The following is a 6,325-nucleotide window of genomic DNA, read 5'->3' on the forward strand; positions in this document are numbered from 1 at the left end:
ATAGTTAATACCCTTGAAAGTATTATGAAAGTGTCATATTATTATTTCCACTTAATGTGAGGAAGGCAAGGGAGAAAGAGATAACATGACAGCTATAAAGTAACCAGTAGAGAATGGCACTAGTTAAACTGTCTCCAAACATGACAATGGAACTGTTATCCCAATATCGGCCTGAGTAAAAGGAATATCAAAACAAAGTTGATATTTGATACTGACATGAAGGAGACTTGGGGTGGGCAAAAAAGATTTAAGAACTCCCCAAATAAACATTCTGTAGTTAAAGGTCTGCTATTTTGAGTCTATAATGTTTTAAAGCATAAATGTTCGCTTTTTCTTGAAAGCACACTGATTATCTTTTGTATATAACAAAACAGTAGAAATAATAATTTTATTTTACAGAAAAAAATTCAGATTCTTCTTGTCAGAATGAAAGATGAGTATTATTCTGTGGTTGTGCTTCCTATGTTGTAATTACTTTCTCAGCAGTATATTAATTAGGCAACTCCAGTACCCTAGAACTCTTTGATGCTAAGTAATGACATTAATAAGATTTTTTTTTCAAGCCTTGGAAGCTACCACAGGCTACAAGTATTTTTGATCTGTATTCCTTATAGGTAAGACATGAAAAATCTCTTTTGACCCCCACTGGCTGCTCTGAAAAGCCATCTTTACATTGTTCTCGCCCGCAGCCTCCTCTGCCTTGTGCCTCCTCAGCCTTGTGCCTCCTCAGCCGCTACCGGCAGCTCCCTTGCCCGAGTCCCCCCTAACTCTCTCGCTTTATTTTTTGTCCCTTGCTGCACCAGATCACCGGCGTGCCCCCACTCCCACCATGTCAGACGCGGCCATGGACACCAGCTCCGAGGTCACTACCAAGGACTTGAAGGAGAAGAAGGAAGTTGTGGAGGAGACGAAGAATGGAAGAGACGTCCCTGCCAACCGGAGTGCAGCTAATGAGGAAAATGGGGAACAAGAGGCTGATAATGAGGAAGAAGAAGGAGAAGGAGAAGAAGAGAGGAGATTAGGAGGAGGGGGAGCGAGAGGGGGAGGGGGAGGAGGAATAGAGATGAAAATGAGGAGGCTGATGCAGCCACAGGCAAACGGCTGCTGAAGATCATGAGGATGATGATGTTGATACCAAGAAGCAGAAGACTGATGAGGATGACTAGACAGCAAAAAAGGAAAAGTTAACTCAAAAAAGGCCGCCATGACCTAACCACCCTCCACTTCCCGTCTCAGAATCTAAATGTGGTCACCGAGTAGAGAGGCTCGCTGCCCTCTGCGGGCAACATCACCAAGCTCTCCACCACCCACCAAAACCACAACGAGAATTTGCAACAGGGGAGGAAAATAACAAAACTTCCAAGGCCCTGCTTTTTTTTCTTAAACGTATTTTAAAAAGGAAAATTTGTTTGTATTTTTATTTACATTTTATATTCTTGTACATATTGTTAGGGGTCAGCCATTTTTAATGATCTCGGATGACCAAACCGGCCTTCAGAGCATTCTATACTACTTCTGACTACTTGTGGTGTGACCATGTTCATTATAATCTCAAAAGAGAAAAAAAACCTTGTAAAAAAAAAAAAAAAGAAAGCAAAAAACAACAACAAAAAAACCTTATTCCGAGCATTCCAGTAACTTTTTTTGTGTATGTACTTAGCTGTACTATAAAGTAGTTGGTTTGTATGAGATGGTTAAAAAGGCCAAAGATAAAAAGGTTTCTTTTTTTCCTTTTTTTTGTCTATGAAGTTGCTGTTTATTTTTTTTTGCCTGTTTGATGTATGTGAGAAACAATGTTGTCCAAAAATAAACTGGAATTTTATTTTTCTGAGTGGTTCTAAATTAAAAAGAAAAGAACAATCTCTTTTGAGGGTCTATGGATAATGCAGGACCCTCATGGTCAATGAATCTTAGTGTCTAGTTCTTATAAAAGCAATGGCTACAACAGTATTAAGCAAATATTCCAGCCCATATATTGTGTAGAATGGATCTACTTAAGTACAGTCTATGTCTAAAGTTTGATGGCAGCTATTATCTACAGAAACACATTGTTGAGATTAGAAAATACAAAGAAAATCATAGGTCACTTCATTGAGGAACATCCACTGCAAAAGAAAATATCAAGAATTTCTCTCCTTCACACTCATCTTCCACAGGAAAGATGATTTTGCATGGGGTTTTAACGAATCACAGGAGATCAAATTAATAATTGAAACTGTTGTATATGATACATTAATGATATGAACCCATATCTGAAAATCTGAAGCATCTGTCATATAGTTTCTGTACTGTTTAGTTCACTACCTTTGCTTGCTCTTATAAATGCTTTAGTAGAGATTTATTTGACCAGTAGAAGTAGGCTACCATGTGTCTCCTCATGTGCTGAATTTTTCTAGTCATCATGACAGTAGCCCACATTTCTGCCTGAGAAACAGCCACTGTATGAAACTAAACTCAGATGCTGGACCTGTGGTTCATGTTCATTTGGAACATGTACACTACGAATATGAACTGCAAAGCCTTTTATTTTCCTTTCCTGTAAGGAAGATATGAGTGGTGACATATATGCCCCCTTGACCTGCCAACTCCATCTATCTGGAGCATGTCTGCACATTTTTGCAAGTTTACAGACATTTTCTGGTCTTTCTGCATATTTTTATATGTAAAAAGTGAGTTCATGCAATCCAATAAATGTTTGGTTAAATTTGTACTTATGAGTGTTGCCATGTTTTAAATGGGTAGGAAGTTAATTTCTTTCTGGAAGATAAAAAGTGAAAAATATAACAAGCTCTAAGTATAAGTCTTCCTTTTCTTAGTGCATCGCCACAGATTTGTGTAAGAAAATTCTTAGGCTAAAGGTTTGTTTGTTTTTCACCAAAGGAAAGCATGGTGTTTCCACAGAGAAATGTTTCCATATGTGTTTATTTGTTATTACTGAAGTTACAAAGAAGGAGTTCTTCCTATGGGACTGTATCTCTTTGCTGACTGTTCTGAGTCCCAGGAGAGGAAGATTCAGGATATTCTCATGCTCAGAAGTTAAATACTGATGCCTAACCAGGTATTTGAGCTGGCGTGGTTGCTTTAGTCTATAAGCCTAGTTACTTTGGAGGCAGAGGACAAGGTAACAGTTTGAGGCCAACCTAAGCCAAAGTTTAATGAGCCCTGCTAATAGCATGCTGCCATGGTAGTGTGGGCCTGCACCCTAGCTACCCACTAGGCTATGGAGAGGACTTAGATCAAAGGTCAATCCTAAGCAAATGTATTGCACTTGTTCAAAGATTAAAGTAGAGCAAAATTAGGCTGGGTGTAAACTTAAATAGTTTGGTATTTTCATAGAAACGACTAGGCCTGAGCTCAAATTATGAACATTGTTTCTTGAGAAAAGAAAAACTTTGAAAGAATTCATCTCCAAAACAAGAGAATCGTGATACCACCTGAATTTCATGCAAATATTTATATAGAGAGAAATGTAAAGATTTCATTAAAGTTATTTATTCAATCTTTCTTTTGTGAGTGTGTTACAGTCCTGAGATTGAAACTCAGTGTCTAGGTCCTGTCCTTGAGTTTTTGTGCTCAAGGCTATTGCCCTACCACTTGAGGCACAACTCCATTTGTGTCTTTTAGTACTTCAACAAAAGTATGCTTCTCACAGACTTTTCCTTCCTGGACAGTTTTCAAACTGTGATCCTAAGATCCTAGCCTCCTGAGTAGCTAGGATGACCGGTATGAAGTGTTAGTACCTGGCTTCTTCAGTCATTTTGCCTCCTAATGTTCTAAATTATTCAAAATTATTGTTTATTACTAGGTTAGAAAAACAGACACAAAATACAAGTAAGCCTAAAAGCATAATGACAATAGATTTTACCCAGTGCTTCAAATGTGCTAGCACGTTCAAATTGCTTTGAAATTTCCTATATATTGACTTGGCTCTATCTAGTCAAGGAGTATGAACCATGAGAAATACTCCTGAATATTAGAATTTAGTATTAGTAGCTTCTTATACAAGTTTATGGGGTACAAATTCATGTGATGCAATTACTAAATGTCGAGGTGTTTGTGTGTGTATGTGTGTGTGAGTGTGCAAGAGAGAGAGAGAGAGAGAGAGAGAGATGAAGTTAAGCCCACAGTTGAATAGAATATGATAGCCTTCCTATATTCTCTTTCTTTTACATGGTCTTGTGCCACAGTGGTTAAGACTTGTCCTTTAAGACTAAATATAATTCAACTAATAAGAAAACACACACTATTTTTCAATGTATTCTACATGTATTATTCTAGTTTATTATTAAAATTGAAATTATGCATAGTAAATTGACTCTATGAACAGTGTTACAGTGTTCTCAGTGTCTCCTTGATTGTCAAGTAATGTTAAAGGGACCTCAGCAATGTCCCAGCATGTGAGATTTTAATGTGTAGTCTCAGATGACTCATTTAGTCACACTCCTGAATTGAAAAAATGAGGACCTTATTTAATCGTCATGTCATCTACATTAGATGTTAGTCTTTTAGGATGCTTTTGCTGAATTTTCAGAACAAAACACAAAGGCTCCTCATATCCAGCACCTTCATTTCCCCCATCTTTAGTTTAGTGCAAGGTTCTGTGCCTGCCACTATTACCACTTTCTCTGGTTTTACTTGGACATGCTATAAAGAACTTTGACAAGTTCTGAGTTGAAAAGAAACATTACCTTCTGCAATTCCATCTACTAATAGCTAAGGTTCCTCAATAAGGTTTCGGTTAGGTGATCTGAAGTAAATATTCAATGAATCTTTAATTTTTGACCTTTGTTTGAACAAGTAACTATCTTTTGAAGAAAATGTAAAATAATATATAATAGTATGCACTAGAATCAAAGTGTTTCTCATAGGCCTATATTGTAAAGGCTTGGTTGCCAGCATTTAGTTAATGGGCTCCAGTAAACGGAAGTAGGATTCTTAGGCTGTGTCATCAAGACCCCTCTTTGTCTCCCTCCCTTTCCCTCCCAGCTACCATGACTTATACCAGACTCTCCACTCCATGTTCTCTAGTGACATACACTGCTTCAAAGGCCCAAAATGGACAGGGCTAATTGACCTTAGATTGACATTTCAGAAGCCATAAGTCCAAAGAAATATTTCCTCCTTAGATGTTGGCTATTTTCAGCATTTATTTTGTCAAAGTAATGGAAGCTGGCTTAGTCACTTAGTCTCTTAGAATATTATGATAAACACTTTGAGAATTCTTTTTTATTTTTCTCAGAATGAAATTGTAAGAATATATTAAGCTTTATTTTAATGAGTTTATGGTTTATTAGTTTAGTATTTTATTAGAAAGTTTAAAAGGGAATGGCAAAAGCATGAATATAATGGTGTTGTTAGAAAAATAATCCTTAGAAGAGTGAGAAGGGAGTTTTTTTGATGATTTTTTTGTTTGTTTTTTTCAGGATTAGCTTTTATTTTAACTATTTGCTCTGGAGTTTGATCTCAGGGCCTCATGCTCTCTCTTTGCTTGCTTGCTCACAGTAGCCATTCTACTTGGGACCTGACTGAACTATGTGATTTTTGCTGGTTTCTTCAACATGACATGGAGTCTCACAAACTATGCTCTTCTGGCTGCCTCTGAACCATGATCATCTAAGGAGGTCCCAACCTCCTTAGTACCTAACAGATGTGAACCACTGGCACTATGGCTGGGAAACGTATTTTAAATGGAGAAAAGAAAAATTTTGATCTCATGTTGGACTAGGAATATTTGGAATCACATTCAAATAGGTAATAGATTTATTGAAACTAATTCAGTAGCTTCACTATGTGTTTTATATAGATAGGTGATAGATGATAGATGGGAAGTTAGATAAGATATTTTAAAATTAAAAATTCAAAGAAAGATCTTTTAAAAATATGACATTTAGCCTTGATTTCTATTACTTTGGTGTCTCTGTTATTTTTCACATTATTTAGCATTATGACCATCCTGAATTTCCTGCTGAAAGCCCTGTGATCACAAGGTGGTGGCTGTCATGAGCTGAATTTCATCCTATGACTCATTAAGTTGAAGCACTAATATACTGCCCTTCAGAATGTGCCTGCACTTTGGAGAGAGGTCATTCCAGATAGGAGGTACCTTCTAGCTAAATGATACTTTTATAATACAGCACAATGTAATATCACTGGCCTTATAAGAAGAGGACTATGAAGAGAGAGCCAGGAAGGAGCTGTGAACCAGCCAAGAAGAATGCTTCCAGAAGAAACTTAACCTGCCAACTCTTTAATCTTATATTTCCAGTCTCCATCTGGGAAATATTTGTATGGCAGCTTTTTCAAACTAATGGTATTGTATTCTGCA

At 37.0% G+C, this 6,325-nt stretch overlaps 1 pseudogene; it reads left to right on the forward strand.

Annotated features, from left to right (window-relative positions):
* The first annotated feature begins 813 nt into the window (after window positions 1-813).
* Window positions 814-1,205, forward strand: LOC125359769 (annotated as a pseudogene).
* The last annotated feature ends 5,120 nt before the right edge of the window (window positions 1,206-6,325 follow it).

Source organism: Perognathus longimembris, chromosome 11 (assembly GCF_023159225.1).
Source record: "Perognathus longimembris pacificus isolate PPM17 chromosome 11, ASM2315922v1, whole genome shotgun sequence".
NCBI lineage: Eukaryota > Metazoa > Chordata > Mammalia > Rodentia > Heteromyidae > Perognathus > Perognathus longimembris.